This window comes from Gadus macrocephalus, chromosome 7 (genome assembly GCF_031168955.1).
Source record: "Gadus macrocephalus chromosome 7, ASM3116895v1".
Taxonomy (NCBI): Eukaryota; Metazoa; Chordata; class Actinopteri; order Gadiformes; family Gadidae; genus Gadus; species Gadus macrocephalus.
The window spans coordinates 16,505,577-16,520,839 of NC_082388.1; the positions used below are offsets into that span (position 1 = coordinate 16,505,577).

Consider the following 15,263-nt stretch of genomic DNA (forward strand, 5'->3'; position numbering starts at 1 on the left):
AGTCACATGTTCTTCACAGTGCTGCAGCCCCTGTGGCAGGCTGCATATTCACACAAAACAGACACACACACTCACACACACACTTACACACACACACACACACACACACACACACACACACACACACACACACACACACACACACACACACACACACACACACACACACACACACACACACACACACACAGCAGTAGCAGCACACAAACGCTCACACTCTCAAATAATACCGTATTTTCCATCAGCCTTACAGCTATATGATTGGTCTACTGGTTCCCCCCCCCCCCCTCCCAGCACACACACTTCCATCTACCCCACCCTCCTTACTTTCCAAAAAAAATAGAAGGAATGTACTCCATGGCAACCGGGGTCCCTTTGAAAAGAGCTCAATGAATGGGGGATGATTAGTCTTTTTCTCCTTCTCTTTCTCCAACTCCTCCTCCCCCTCCCCCTATACTCTTCTCTCCCTCCATCTTTTGTCTGTTCCCTCCCCCCCCCCCCACCACCACTTTCATCTCCACATGAGTCCTTCTGTCCCACGTGCTGACTGCTATACCGCCCTCCCCCCTCCCTCCCCCCCCCCCCTCCTATAACCTGCACACATATGGACGACTCACACACAAAGTACACGCTCACACTCTCTTTCGTCTCCATCCCCACCAACCCGTTGCGGCTTAGTGACAGTAGCAAGAAAGGTCCGAACGTGGGCTACTGCGTTGGCGCCCGGGAGCACCGCGGTGGGCTGGGTGCGGCGGGGGTCCAGTGGTGACCTAATGAGGTGCCGCCCCCCGGGGTGGTGCGGTTAGTGTGGCGGGGGGTCCGATGGTGACCTACTAAGGTGACGCCCCCGGGTCAAAGTGGGGGTCTGACGTGACCTACTGAGATGTGGCCCAGCGGCAGTATGATGTGGGCGGATGGTGGGCTACCTGAGTCATATGTGTGCTGTTGAGTCTTGTTAACCTCAAAACAGCAGGGATGTGTGTGTGTGTGTGTGTGTGTGTGTGTGTGTGTGTGTGTGTGTGTGTGTGTGTGTGTGTGTGTGCGCGCGCGCGCGTGTGTGTGTGTGTGTTCACAGGGTCCGTCGGACAGTCAGCATGGGGTCCTCACCTGGTGAGACCGTCCCGATCTCGCCAGTTTACATTTTGTTTCTCTCTGCAGATCGCAGAGGACTCGATCCCGTTGAAAAGATCCTCAGATATGTAAAACGCTAGGACCAATCGGCATTCAGGGGAGGGAGTTTCAGAGGGACAGGCAGTCTGTCTGTCTGCCCAAATTAAGAGGACGGCGGCACCCAAGGCAAGTGTAGCATTCATAACTGATTTAATCCGAAGTAGGATAATAACGATCTTGAGAGATGAACAGAAATCGGCATTGAAGGCTTTTCTCAGGGAGAATATGTTTTTGCTTTGCTTCCAAAGCCAAATTGGCCAGAGCCAAAAAAGCATGAGTGTCATTCTGATTGACGTCATTCTAAATTTTTTAACAGTGTATCACCGCGGGCTTCTTTGGAAATCAATGCCCGGCCAAGGCCAGAATGATGTTCATGGCCAAATGCAAAACGTGAATATCTGGACGGCTTCATGAGGCTTTTTGGGACCCACTACAGAGAAATGAGGTCCACTGGGGACACAATGTCTCACACATGCTTATACGTCTAGCAGATGCATCCAGGATGCAAATATGTAAGACAGCACCATTGTCTAAATTATTGTGTTTGTGTCTATGTGTTTGTATGCATTCACATTCTCGCATATTAGCATTTTGGGTTTGTGGGAAGATATGGAAATGACATTTCCATCTCCAGGGGCATTAGGATACACACACACCCACAGACATACACACGCACACACACACAAAGACGTTTGCATAGGCAGGCACATTCGCCCCATGTCCTGAATTCTCCTTTTCTGCCAACAGAACAAAATGCCTGTGCAACATGATTAGAGACACTGTCACAATGTTTTTTTTTCCTAAAGCAAAGCCAATCCCCCAACAGAGACAGCTCCATAAATGCGAAAGCCAATCAGAGCACAGAGCTCAGGGCACCCAAGGGGAGAGGACTGTGGGTAGCTGAAGAGGAAGAGAAGGTGGAGAAGGTGGAGATGATGAAGATGCATGATGAAGATTCCCATTGATGGGAGATGGCAGTAATGGCCTTACAGGATGCTAAACGTTAACAAACGTTTGGGTTAGTGTCAAAGCAGAGTATTTAAGAAATCCTCATTTCATGCATCCCAATTTACTCTAATGTGGATTTTTGTTTGTATGTGTTTGTGTGTCGACTGTAGAAGTTCAAAATGTCCTACAATTGGATTCATCTGAAACTGCCACATCTGCATCTGATAATGTCGTTAAAGTGTTCCATTTTACAGCGGTAATGAAAACAAGCCGTACATCATTTCTGCCCCCATTTCAATTTCAAGTCATTCATTCAACCTGCATGTTCATCTTCAATCAGAACGACTGCTGTTTATGGAAATCAGACACATATACGGTCCTGGGGAGGTTTGATGACATGACTATCCTAGACAACATCATTAATTTGGTCCAAATTATACAATTGTTTTTTATTTAGGATGCCTAGACAGTTTGTAAGCAGGTTGTTCCGGGAAAGAGTAAATATATTCAACCTCTACCGGAACAATTATTTTGTAAAGTGTGTAAATATGTATGGATATTCGTATGAGAGGGAGCCTACTATAGAGGCCAAAAGAAAAACTAACAACTAATTTCATGATTCAATGATTGAAATGTTATTAATCATACTAATATTATCCTGAAGTCAAGAAAAGGGATCTGACCTTCAGAAAAAACCTTATAACCTTATATTTTCTCTTTCCCTCATATGGAGATCTTGCATATTTTTTCCCATTACTAATATTTAGAAGAAGTGATTTTTTGTCCCAAGCCTTAAATGCATTGACACAAACATAAGGCACACAGCCGATCTAAATGAACTGTTCACTGCAATATTTGGATCCACCCTCTTTTATTTTAGAGGGCACAAGGCCAGTGCAAAGGGCAAAGAGTATAAAAGAGCATCAGTATCAGAATTAGTGCATATTCATGTAATTAAGCGTTAATGTATGGGCGATATGGAACATGAAGGTCAGTTAGCAAAGACGGCATTAGTTGCTAAAATGCCTTTCCATCCGAGTCCTTCACACCCTGTTCAGCAGTCAATGACAAGCACTTGAACACTAAGAGACCTCGGGCCAAACAAGCATGAATCCATGGGGAGGGGGGGCAGGGGGAGGGAAACAGAGAGGGAGGACGAGAGAGAGCCTGTTTCACAGCTGAGAATTGACTGGGATTTCGGTATATTAACTCCCGTTTGCTCTGGGCAGGCCCTCAGGGTTTTGAACTTCACTTGCCCCAAATGGCCGTCGCCTTCCCCTGTGTGAGAACTAAAAGAGAAATTGCATTTTGCCTGATCTTCCGCTGTTGATTTGAACTAATCTAGTCTGTACAACCAGTCGGCTGTGTATTTGATTTTTTTTCAACCGTCATGTTTTCTCCCACGTAAACAAACTAGACTAGCGTGGGATGGTGGTGTTCTTCCAAGTCATTCAACCCGTTATCGTGGAAAATGAAGTGAAGACCCACTGATGAGTAGCTTAATCGTCCAGACCATTAAGCATAACTGTTCCGCTATATATGTAACGTATTGAAAATGGCCAATGTAAAGCGAGCGTTCATATTCAAGAATAGCATGCTGGCATCTTTCATAGCAATATCATACTATTTGGATAAATGATTGAAAATGTATATATGAGTGAGTATTTAAGTGTTGTATTTGTCATATGCACGAGCATGAGTCATTCTGAACAGTGAAATTCCTAAATAACTAAAAATAATCACAAATAAGGGCAAAAATAGCTAAAATTTGGGAAGAATAACAAAAAAATGCATTACAAAAAAGAATCGCCAGAGAATGTCAAAGTGGCGGAAAGAGCAAAAGTATTTTATTGGTTTTAGGCAAAAAAAAATCATACAACTGGATAATAAAGAATATAAAAATGTAATACCGTAAATATGAAGTGGAGTTGTGAAGATGAATATGTATATTTAATGTAACTAATGTACATTGAATGCGGTAGTGACCTAAGCATGTGTAGACACATTCATGTGATCCATTAGATCATTACGACTCGTGTTGCTGGTTGAGAAGCCTGATGGCCTGGGGGGAACAAATGCTTTGAGAGTCTCGTCATGCATCCTCAAATGCTCCGGTAGCGTCTGCCTGACGGCGGCAATGTGAACAGTACCTCTGTACCAGAGCTCTGTACCAGGAAGTGAAGCAGCCAGAGAGGATGCTCTCAATGGTGCACCTGTAAAAGTTGGTGAAGAAAATTCTGGCAGGCGTATCAAAACTTTTTGAGTCTCCTAAGGAAGCAAAAGCACTGTGACCCTTTCACGCATGACCCGCGACGGTCATGCTTGAACGGGGGCAAACGGTAGGGGACTGAGTACGAAGCCCTGATGGGTCTCCGGTGCTGACACTCAGTGTAGTGGAGGTGAGGTCGCCCGTTCTCAGCCCCAGGGCTCGGCCCATCAAGAAGTGCAGGATCCGGTTGCAAAGAAAGGTGTTGGTATCCCCAGGATTCTGAGATTGGGAAGGAGTTTAGCAGAGGCTGACAGGTTTGAACGCTGAGCTGTAATCTAGAAACAGCATCCACACACTTGTGTTTTCCTTATCCAGGGGGGAGAGGTGTCTGTACACACCGCTGTTGGGTGTCAGGAAGGCTGGAGCTGACCTGGGTTATGACGAGGCGCTTCTTCATGACGGAGGTCAGTGATATGGGCGGTAGCCATCAAGGCAGTTGATGGGAGGTGGAAATAATGCAGACCCCACCACCTCTTCGTTTACCTGACTCCATAGTTTTGTCCTGTTGGGAGATGGAAAATCCGAGTCAGGCACCGTAGGGTCCAGGTCGGTCTCAGTAAATCCCAGCACGTTGCACTTTGCAATGTCCCGCTGGAAGCTAATCAGTGCTTGTAGTTTGCCCACTTTATCGTCCAGGGATTAAACATTTGCAAGTCAAATGCTAGGTAATGGCGGATTGCGGTATCTCATCTGAGATCTGCATAGGATTGCGGCATGTTTGCCTCTCTTCTTTGTCCTCTGTGGGCGGAACTCAGGGATTTACAATTCCAAAGTGCGATGATGTGCCATCCACATAAAACCTACTGTCACAATTGTATTTTCCACCATAGCCGCTTCAGTCTCACAAAGACACCAACACATAAACACACACACGTCACTGTGTCATTCACGTTTACAAAGATCCACAGCCCTGGGTCCATGACCAGTTCCATGATATAACGGTACAAAGCAAGCTGAATATGCGTTGTTTCCACCTCAGCTGTAAGCAAGGATGTGTTCAGAGACGGGTAGACTGACCGAGCAGGTGGATAAGGACTTAGCAGCTCGGGACATCCGTCCTTTAAGAGCAGCAAGAAGTGGCGGAGTCTGGCTCCGAGGGGTTTGATTGTTGAATTCACCGCTTATTGTTTATTATTCGTTGGCTTTCATTTGGGTTCCAAGCAGTTAAGCTTAATATCGTTCTCCAATAAAAAAATGTATTGGCCCTCAAAAGTGCTTAAGGTTTAGTTTGTCAGTCAGTCAAAAAATCCAAACCTGGAACGAAGAACAAGGGAGTTTCACAGCTTTAAAGGGGATGGTTATATAATGAGTGGAATTGAATTGGTTTTTATTGTACAAAGTAAAGCAGCATGAACTGAACAGATGTAAGCCATTTTCTGGTATTTTTCCATACAGTACCGTTTTAGGAAGCACCATTTTGGAAAACATCCCCAGGCTCAAAGACATTATCATTGTGTTACTTATGAGGAACCTGCTCTTTTCCAAAGTCTCTCCATCCATCTCTCACTCTCCCTTCCTCTCTGTTTCTCTGACACTCTGTCATCTGCCCCCCACCCAGTGAGCACGGCTGGTGTCTAATTGGTTCATCTGTCTGTTCGCGCTCGCGCGATTGGTGGATCTGGCCCGAAGCCCCGGGTCACCGGGGGATCTTAGTGACAGCAGCATTTCACACAAAGGGACAGCCAAAGAAATCAGTGAGTGTGTCGACCGTTCATCATGAGAAGAAACCTCTAATGTTTTAGATTCTCCCTATCGACTGCAACAAAACACCAACCAAGCCTTCCCATGAGCCTGTAAAACACGTCTCAGGGCGAATGTATGTCCCACAGAACCACGCTCGATCGATATCGAGTTGTCTCGCTGGGAACTTCTGATGTCTCTGAAACACTGTCCGATAAGGGTGGATGCTTACAGAGAATAGAACAAAGGGACAAAAACACTGGCACAACATGGGAGTGTTAAACGCACGTTCATCACGCCATGTAATGATACAATATGAATTAACTGCTGTGTTTTGTAACTTGTATTCCCCTCATCGTCATTTCGTTTGTTTTCCACGAAATACGTAAACGATGCAGAGGAGGTTCCTGGGACTCTAGAGAATGCACCATCTAACACCACCCTCAAGTTTATGCAGCGGGAACCATAAATAGAAACACGTGCAGGCCCTGTAGGCACCCTCCCCCCCCCACACATATTACACACACACACTCACCCAAACACACAACCTCCGTTTAAATTCACCACTCAGTCTAATCCCAGTGCTGAGCTGTGAGCGTCTACAGTTGGGAAATCTCTCTCAGGGTAAAGAAGCAGCAGCAGCTTTGATGTTTGAGGACAACAGCAAAATAGTGCCGGGGAAACGTGGCTCATGGCCTGTGCTTTTCTCTTTCTCCCCACCCAGTTACTCTTCTCCTCTGTCCACTCCAGCCCTGCTGTGATTGGTTGAGAGAGAGAGGATGTAGATATGAATGCGCAATATGGCTCTGTGAAGTTGTGTGCAAGCCATACACAAATAGGAGACGAGGGGCCATCGCTATGCAAGGAAACAGTGATGTAGCTACTGCATTAGTCATTTTTGTTTACATATCGTGTGTGTAGGAAGGTCTGTACCCGGTTGGGGTGTGCCGTTATTGAAAACTGGGGGTTGGTGGTGGGGTTGGTGATGCACCCGAAGTACACCACAGTTACCAACAATGATGACTTTTATTGACTTAATCAGCTGGAATATAAATATCATTTTTCTCCGCTTTGAGTATTTTGTCTTTGTGGGTAGGAAACATCTGGTTAATAGTTCTATTGTCACAGGCATTGTTGGACTTGTAGGGCATTTATGTGGAAATATTAAAAGGCAGTGGAGTCCCGTTATTGTATCAGGAACAATGAGTCAACAATGCTGTGGTTTAAGCATATTTGTGTTGGGTCTTTAAAATTGTGCATACAGTCAGACATGATTCTTTAGAGCCTGGCAAGTGAGTGAGAGTCACACAAATCGCAAGGAAAGGAGCTTTAGGAGCCCTTACCCCATATCTGACACATCCCTAAGATTCCCCCAAAAAAGAACCGAAAACGCCTCAAACAAACAGCGCCATGGTGACGCAGATATCCCTGCTTCTCATGGGCTTAGGCGTGACTGCCTTCTCATCTCGCAGCTGTCACACACAGACACACAGACACAGACACAGACACAGACACACACACACACACACACACACACACACACACACACACACACACACACACACACACACACACACACACGCACACGCACACACCATCCCCACTCCCCATCACTTACATCCACACTGGTCTGGCCTGCTTTGGCCTCGCATGCCTGCACCTTCCAGCCAGGGATGGGGGGGGACGGGGGGGACGGGGTGGACGGGGTGGACGGGGTGGACGGGGTGGACGGGGGGGACGGGGTGGACGGGGGGGACGGGGGGGACGGGGTGGGGGGGGTGGGGGGGGTGGGGGGGGTGGGGGGGGTGGGGGGGGGGACGGGGGTGACGGGGGTGACGGGGTGGGGGGGGTGGACGGGGTGGACGGGGTGGACGGGGGGGACGGGGTGGACGGGGGGGACGGGGGGGACGGGGTGGGGGGGGTGGACGGGGTGGACGGGGTGGACGGGGGGGACGGGGTGGACGGGGGGGACGGGGGGGACGGGGGGGACGGGGGGGACGGGGGTCAGAGGAGTCGAGAGATACAGTAGGTATGGAGTGCCGGGTCTCGCTTCGTGTCCAGGGGCTACTGGCCTCTCTCCGTGTGACTGGCAGATCCCCCCCTCCCCAACACACAGACGCACACCCACACGTACAAGCATGCACACACACCCCTGAGCGTGCGCTCAGAGACATTACAGTTTGTCTTTGCGGGCCACTGAGCTGTGTTATATATCTAGTATTACGCGCCCAGCAATTCGCTCCCTGGTTTCACCAAAGCCGTGTTGAAAATGAGAAGTCTCTACTCACACAAACACACACACACACACACACACACACACACACACACACACACACACACACACACACACACACACACACACACACACACACACACGGTGCAGAAGAGACAATACGCCCTTACAGTGTGATGACGTGAAGATCTTGAAGACGTTAAATTCGCATTTAAAACAGACTTGTCTTCTTGGCTTGTATATGAGGTTCAGCTGTCCTAAAGATGGAGCACTGGTACATAGTAGCCACGCTGAAATGATGTACCACAAAAAAGTCACGTAGGCAACACATTTTGATTATCAACATGAGGGGGCAGTAGGGGTGTAACGATTCATGCAATGCATCGATGAATCGATTGTCAGTCCTACCGATTCAACTAAATCGTTCTGCTAAAATAAATAAATAGAAAGAATCGCTTTGGCTTCACCAATAATCGATATAAATGCTTTAAATCGTATGAATCGATTATGATTAATGTTTTAAGACTTAGTTTACACGTTTATTTTTTGAATTGCAGCTCGGTAATCCGTTTTCACCTTTCAGAAGAATACAGAGAGTCTCACTCACATTATTGCATGTTTATTTCACGGATATAGAATTTTGGTTCAAAGTTATTGAATCGAATCGTGGTTTACAGAATCGAATCGAATCGTTCCAAAAAAAAAAATTGTCCTTGAATCGAATCGCCAACGACTGAATCGTTAATCGAATCGAATCGTCTGAAGCCAAAGATTCACACCCCTAGGGGGCAGTGAACGAAACTTACGTTCGGCTGACTTTCAATGATTTAGGCAGAGATGTCCTCAAATATTTAGGATTGGGAAATGAGCATGGGTGGAATGCCGACACCGTCGCTCGAATGTAGCATGAACTGAACCCCATGTGCGTCCGTGCGACCAGCACACGTCCACAGGGACTTGGAAGCTCTTTCCGAATCTCTTCAGATCGACAGTTTGGGCATCCAGTATTACTATCGGTATTGAAAGGTACCCAAAACCCTTATTAGGTGGCAGCATAATAGTCGTTGGGGTGGTTGACCCCCAGCATTAAGATGATGGGTTTGATACACATAATCTGCAGTCTACCTTTATGCATCCTTGAGCTTAATGCCTGACCCCTGCCACCTAATGTTGGCCTGTAGTCACTACGATTCTACATCCATCCACCATGTAGGCACAGATAATGAACATTGTGTGTGTTTGATGTGTACCATGCTACTGTGTGTGTGTGTGTGTGTGTGTGTGTGTGTGTGTGTGTGTGTGTGTGTGTGTGTGTGTGTGTGTGTGTGTGTGTGTGTGTGTGTGTGTGTGTGTGTGTGTGTGTGTGTGTGAGTTTGCGTGTGTGTGTGTGTGTGTGTGTGTGTGTGTGTGTGTGTGTGTGTGTGTGTGTGTGTGTGTGTGTGTGTGTGTGTGTCACTTGTGTAGGCATTTGTGCGACTGTCACTTGTGTAGGCATTTGTGCGACTGCAAGTCACTCCAGCACAGCATATGCTTTTGTCACCAAAAAAAATCTTTTTTGTTTGAAGTGACCAGACGGGGAGATGAACCCATTACAACACAGCCAAATACTCTTAGGCAGCACACGCACACCCAAACACACAGACACGCGCACACACACACACACACACACACACACACACACACACACACACACACACACACACACACACACACACACACACACACACACACACACACACACACGTCAATGCCATAAGCTAATGGGAAATCTGGGTCACATTTCAATCGGAAACTGGTAAGATTTATAAACGACCAGAAATCTAAATTATTTATGTATTTTTTACATTGTTGGTCGGTACTCAGCTGTGTTTCGCAGTGTGTGATCAAGTGAAACGGGTTGACATGAACCCACACCACATCTGTATCAGCAGTAGCACAAGCCGAGTCGACAGATGTGCTTTAAAGTGCTAATGCAGAGATAGGGCACGGAATCCTCATTTTTCCCCCTCTTTATACATGAGCGATATGAGCTGGTGTCAGCACATCCAGGGCCGATAACAAGCTTAGTGCAAAGTCAGTTAAAAGTCAATCAATGTTGTTCAGGGAGCTCGCAGAACTTTAAATGAACAGCGGGGGAGGAGGATTCACATCCGCAACGGGAAGAGGAGTCTCTCGGTGACGCTGGTGATTTCTGTTCTTGGGTCAATCCCAAAGTCTCAGCCAAAGAGGCAGAAGAGGGGGGAAAATCAGGCAGAGATGAATTAGCTCTTTGACTATAAACACAAAATATCCTAAAGCTGTGTGCAGTGTTGTTTCCCCCAGAAACATCGCAAAGTGCAGGAAGGATAGTGTCTAGTGGTTAGGATGTTGGACTCCCACGCCAAAAGTTTCTGTATTCGAAGTCTAATTTCCGTCCTAATTTTTAAGACGCACACCCCGCCCTGGCTCCTTATTGGAGTGCATCTGAGTTCAGCGTCGAAGGCCCGATAGTGAATGAAAAGTGGGTGTGGACGACTTATAAGGACAGGTATGGCGACATGCGTCTGTCTGAGAGGGGCCACACCGTCCCTCCCCTGCTGCTTCCATGACCGCTGCTCGGCCAGGCCAATCAGGAAGCCTGGGTCCTCAACCCGGGTTATTTATAGGATGTCCAGCTCAGCCCTGCATGCGTCTAAAGCTGTATTGATTCACAACCAGGGGAAACACAAGCTCCCACGTTAATGATCGCCCGCCCACTGGACATAGTAGCATAAAGTAAGGTAGCCGGCTAATGTGTGTGTGTGTGTGTGTGTGTGTGTGTGTGTGTGTGTGTGTGTGTGTGTGTGTGTGTGTATGTGTGTCTGTGTGTGTGTGTGTGTGCGTGTGGGAATATGTGAGTGTGTGTATACGTGTGTGCATGTGTGTGAATGTGTGTGTGTGTGTGTGTGTGTGTGTGTGTGTGTGTGTGTGTGTGTGTGTGTGTGTGTGTGTGTGTGTGTGTGTGTGTGTGTGTGTGTGTGTGTGTGTGTGTATAGCCAGTGATGCGTGAAGAATCCAAACCTTAAACTAGCCAGACGGTTACAAATAGGGTCCACACACACACACCCACACGTTTCCATATTTCCCATATTACTCCAATCTCCTGTTGGCTACTGCTGGGGTAGAATCACCATCACGCTCATCCTAAAAACAGGTCAGGCAGCAGCAGTCGGGGAGGAGTGTGAGTGGGGGGGGTCGTCCAGGTTTGAGGAGAAGCAGGTGAGTGGGTGGAGAGAGAGAGAGAGAGAGAGAGAGAGAGAGAGAGAGAGAGAGAGAGAGAGAGAGAGAGAGAGAGAGAGAGAGAGAGAGAGAGAGAGAGAGAGAGAGAGGAGAGAGAGAGAGAGAGAGAGAGAGAGAGAGAGAGAGAGAGAGAGAGAGAGGGGAAAGATATGGGGAGAGATAGGAGAGAACAAGAGGTAGCAAATAAGAGAAAGAGGGACATAAAAAAACACTTGAACAGATAGAGAGAAAAGGAGAGGGAGAAAGACGCTGTTTACCCAACCCACCCCCCACCCCACGAGGAGTGGGGGGTGGGGGGTGTGTTGTTGGGTAAACAGCGTCGGAGCGCCCCAGCCCTTGGTTCTCTGGGCCTCGACATGTGCCGTGCGTATTGATCGGCTCTGCGTCACACACCGCACCCAACCCCCCCCCAGCCCCCCCTTAAATACTTCATCTAAATGCCGCCCTGAGTAAATAACCCCTGGATTTAATTGTGTCTCAGGGAAATTAGAAACCTTTTTAAGAATAAGTCACGGCCCAGAAGGTACTTCTAAGGTAAAAAAAATTATAATAATAAAATGGACATGGACATGGTTGATTTCAAAGCCATAGACCGATTGATAATTAGTGTAAATGGATAAATCATGGTCCTCTTTACACACACTCTGGGCCAGCCACGTTCATCAAAGCGCTGCCTTAACATATTTCCAAATAGGAAGAGAAGATTTAAACCCCATAGCAATTTGTACAGTAAAAAAAGCTTTGAATCTTTATTAGCAATTGAAAACTTCCCTCTAGTAATTCACGAAGGCATGACAGTTTTAGAGGATCTAGCAAAGTCATAAATCAATAGTTATAGTAATGTTAATCCATATGGGCTTCTCAGTCCTTTATTGATTTAATTCAGTGTAAAAGAAAAAGTCCTAAAATATTTATGCAATTCACTGACTGAAGGTTCTGATTAAATATTTCAATGATTATGATTAAGCTTTCTATCATCCTACTCAAGGATAAAGAAAGTTAAAATATTTTGACAAAATCTGTATGCCATGCTGCTTTCCATTAACATCTGGTTTCTATTACATTTGGACATTTAGATGGGTCAGGTGCAACATTTAAAGCAAAGATCCATCAAGACCACAAGAGATATATCAACATGAAGAAGGGTTAGTCAAATATGAATTTGACCCTGTCTGGTTGGCCAGGGCAGCTGAATGACTGTTGTCTCCTTGTTTAAACCCCAGCACAGGCCAGGCTGCTGTCCACAGTACTTTGGTGTTAAATAATTATTCTGAAAGAAACAAAACAGACTCGGAGTCGGGTTGGTGGGGGACACAGAGTACCCACTTAGAACACAAACAATACAGATGCTAATTAGAGGGTATTTAGCCCAAAAAAGGAGGCTGGAAATGTCAACATGATACTTAACTACTGTTAAAATTATAAAAATGTGGATGTAAAATAAAGCTGTTACAAACGGCTATACTACAGTGTAGACACAATCCTCTGGGTTTGGGTGTTCCTCAAACTGTTTTCAAGGCCTGGACTACAGCAGCCTCTCCCCCCAGCCCGACCAAATTTATGAAGGGTTATGAATAATGTTTATGTATTAATCATTAATGTTGGGCCAACCACGCTGATAGACAACCCGTCCCTCTGGAAATTACAGGCACACCTCAGCCACATAAATAATCCACCGGTCGCCAATCAGTGGCCACAGCAAAACCAAGCCCTGCGAGAGACACTCGCAGGGCTGGTTAGGCACTAAGTAAGGACAAATGCTCATCTCTGTGTCACTCGTCACATCCCAGACCGATAAAATATATAATGACATGTAGACACGCTACCTGTACCGAAAGCATGATTATGAATAATGATCATCTTAACACCAGCAAACAACACAATGTATTGTGTTACCTACAAAAGGAAGCAGCTGATATGTTATTTTTATATTGCAACTTAGATTCGATTTGATTAAATTTATTGTCATTGCACAGTAACAGTGTAGGTGGGTCTAACCGGAGTGCAAACATCAGTTTGAGCAACATGTATAAATATATTTACAGTATAATATCTGGGCAGCAAAAGTTAATTACAACAGTTATACAGTAAAGTGCAGGTAGTGCAGAAAAGTGTGATTTAGCAGTAGGGACTAGGCAGCATGAGATATGGATGGGTATTTTGTAAGCAGTCTGACAGCTGAGGGGAAGAAGCTGTTTTTAGTCCTGTTAGTTTTGCCGGGGAGGCTGCAGCAGTGTGCCCCAGAGCGGGTGCCACGTTGAAGGGTAAACAGTCCATGGTTGGGGTGAGAGGTGTCCTTTATGATGTTGCATGCTTTTCGAAGGCACCTCTTCTCGTATGTTGAGGTTAAGTAGGGAGTGTGGTCTTGGTGATGCGTTGGGTGATCTTCACCACCCTCTGCAGTGATTTTTGGTCCTTGCAGTTGCAGTACCAGACTGTGATGCAGGTGGTGAGGATGCTCTCGATGGTACAGCGGTAAAAGTTCAGCAGCACTTGGGGGGACAGCTGGACTGTAGTTATTATTATTATATTAAGTTATTATTTTACTTACTTATTTTTCTTATAACTTCATTACATACACACTGTACATAAAAATAGTAATGTAATGTTACTCTCACTATGATATTATGAAATATGAAATATTTATAATTGATCAGACAGGCTAAACGCTTTCTGAATAATTAATTGTATTAAACAAATCATGCACAGTTAAACATTACATGTTTCAGAGTTTAGAAACAAGTTGTTTCGTCAAAGGACGCTCTAAATGTTGGCCTTTGAAGCCTGGGTTGTATATTTCATTACTGCTATGACAAGAAAAGTATGAAAAAGAGATAAGGCTAGCACACAGAAAATGTGGTTAGAAAATACAATTTGTATGGAAATAGGAAAATAATAAACATGCATGCCTTCATCTCTTCCTAGTTCCCACTCAAAACTCTGTCTCAATGTGGTCACAAAGCAACAACTATCGACCCTGAATGCATTCATACCAGAGGAAGACCGGATAAACCCACGAGGTTCATAGTCATACGCACCGTTTGAACATATAATTGGTATCGGTTACGATCCCTAATAGAAACATGATCACGATCAGACAACACCACAATCTCAACAAATCTCCACGTTTTGCTTTTGTTTTCAGATGTGCTTAAAGATATTTTGTTTGCACAAATAGTAACTGGTGTTTTTTTTCCCTGATATCAATTGTTACCACAAAAAAAAAAGACCACAAACAAGACCGCAATCGTACAAATCTCCACAAACGTTTTTTTTTTGCGTGCAGATGCGCTTTGAGATTGTGTCGCTTGCCACACCGGCGCGATGTATCCTATTAGGAACAGCCGTGCGGCAGCAGCAGCCACGCGGTAATTACTTTCCCAGGACTGGGAGCAGCAGAAGCGCTAGCAGAAGTCTGTTCCAGCACGATAAGCTGCTTTGCTGTGGAGTGAACAGCATTCATTAGCTGGGCTGCAGTCACTCATTATCACCTCACTAAAGCAAGCAGGCCTGGAGAAGAATGCAGGGGGGAAAAGAAGAAGCCGAAAGACGGCGTCTCCTACGTTCACTTCAAGGCTAAAGTAACAGTAGACCCGGAACTGAAACTGTATTTTGGTTTTGTTTGATTTAATAATGACGAGGTGGCCAAGAGGGTTTAATGACTTGACTGTCCTCCATTTTGACAAGCGAAAGGGCCTTTATTCG

The 15,263-nt window shown here is 45.9% G+C and overlaps 1 long non-coding RNA gene across 1 annotated transcript in view; it reads left to right on the forward strand.

The window, feature by feature from the left end:
• The window catches only part of LOC132461703 (uncharacterized), a 74,412-nt gene that overhangs the window by 703 nt on the left and 58,446 nt on the right, over positions 1-15,263 (forward strand). The window lies entirely within an intron of this gene.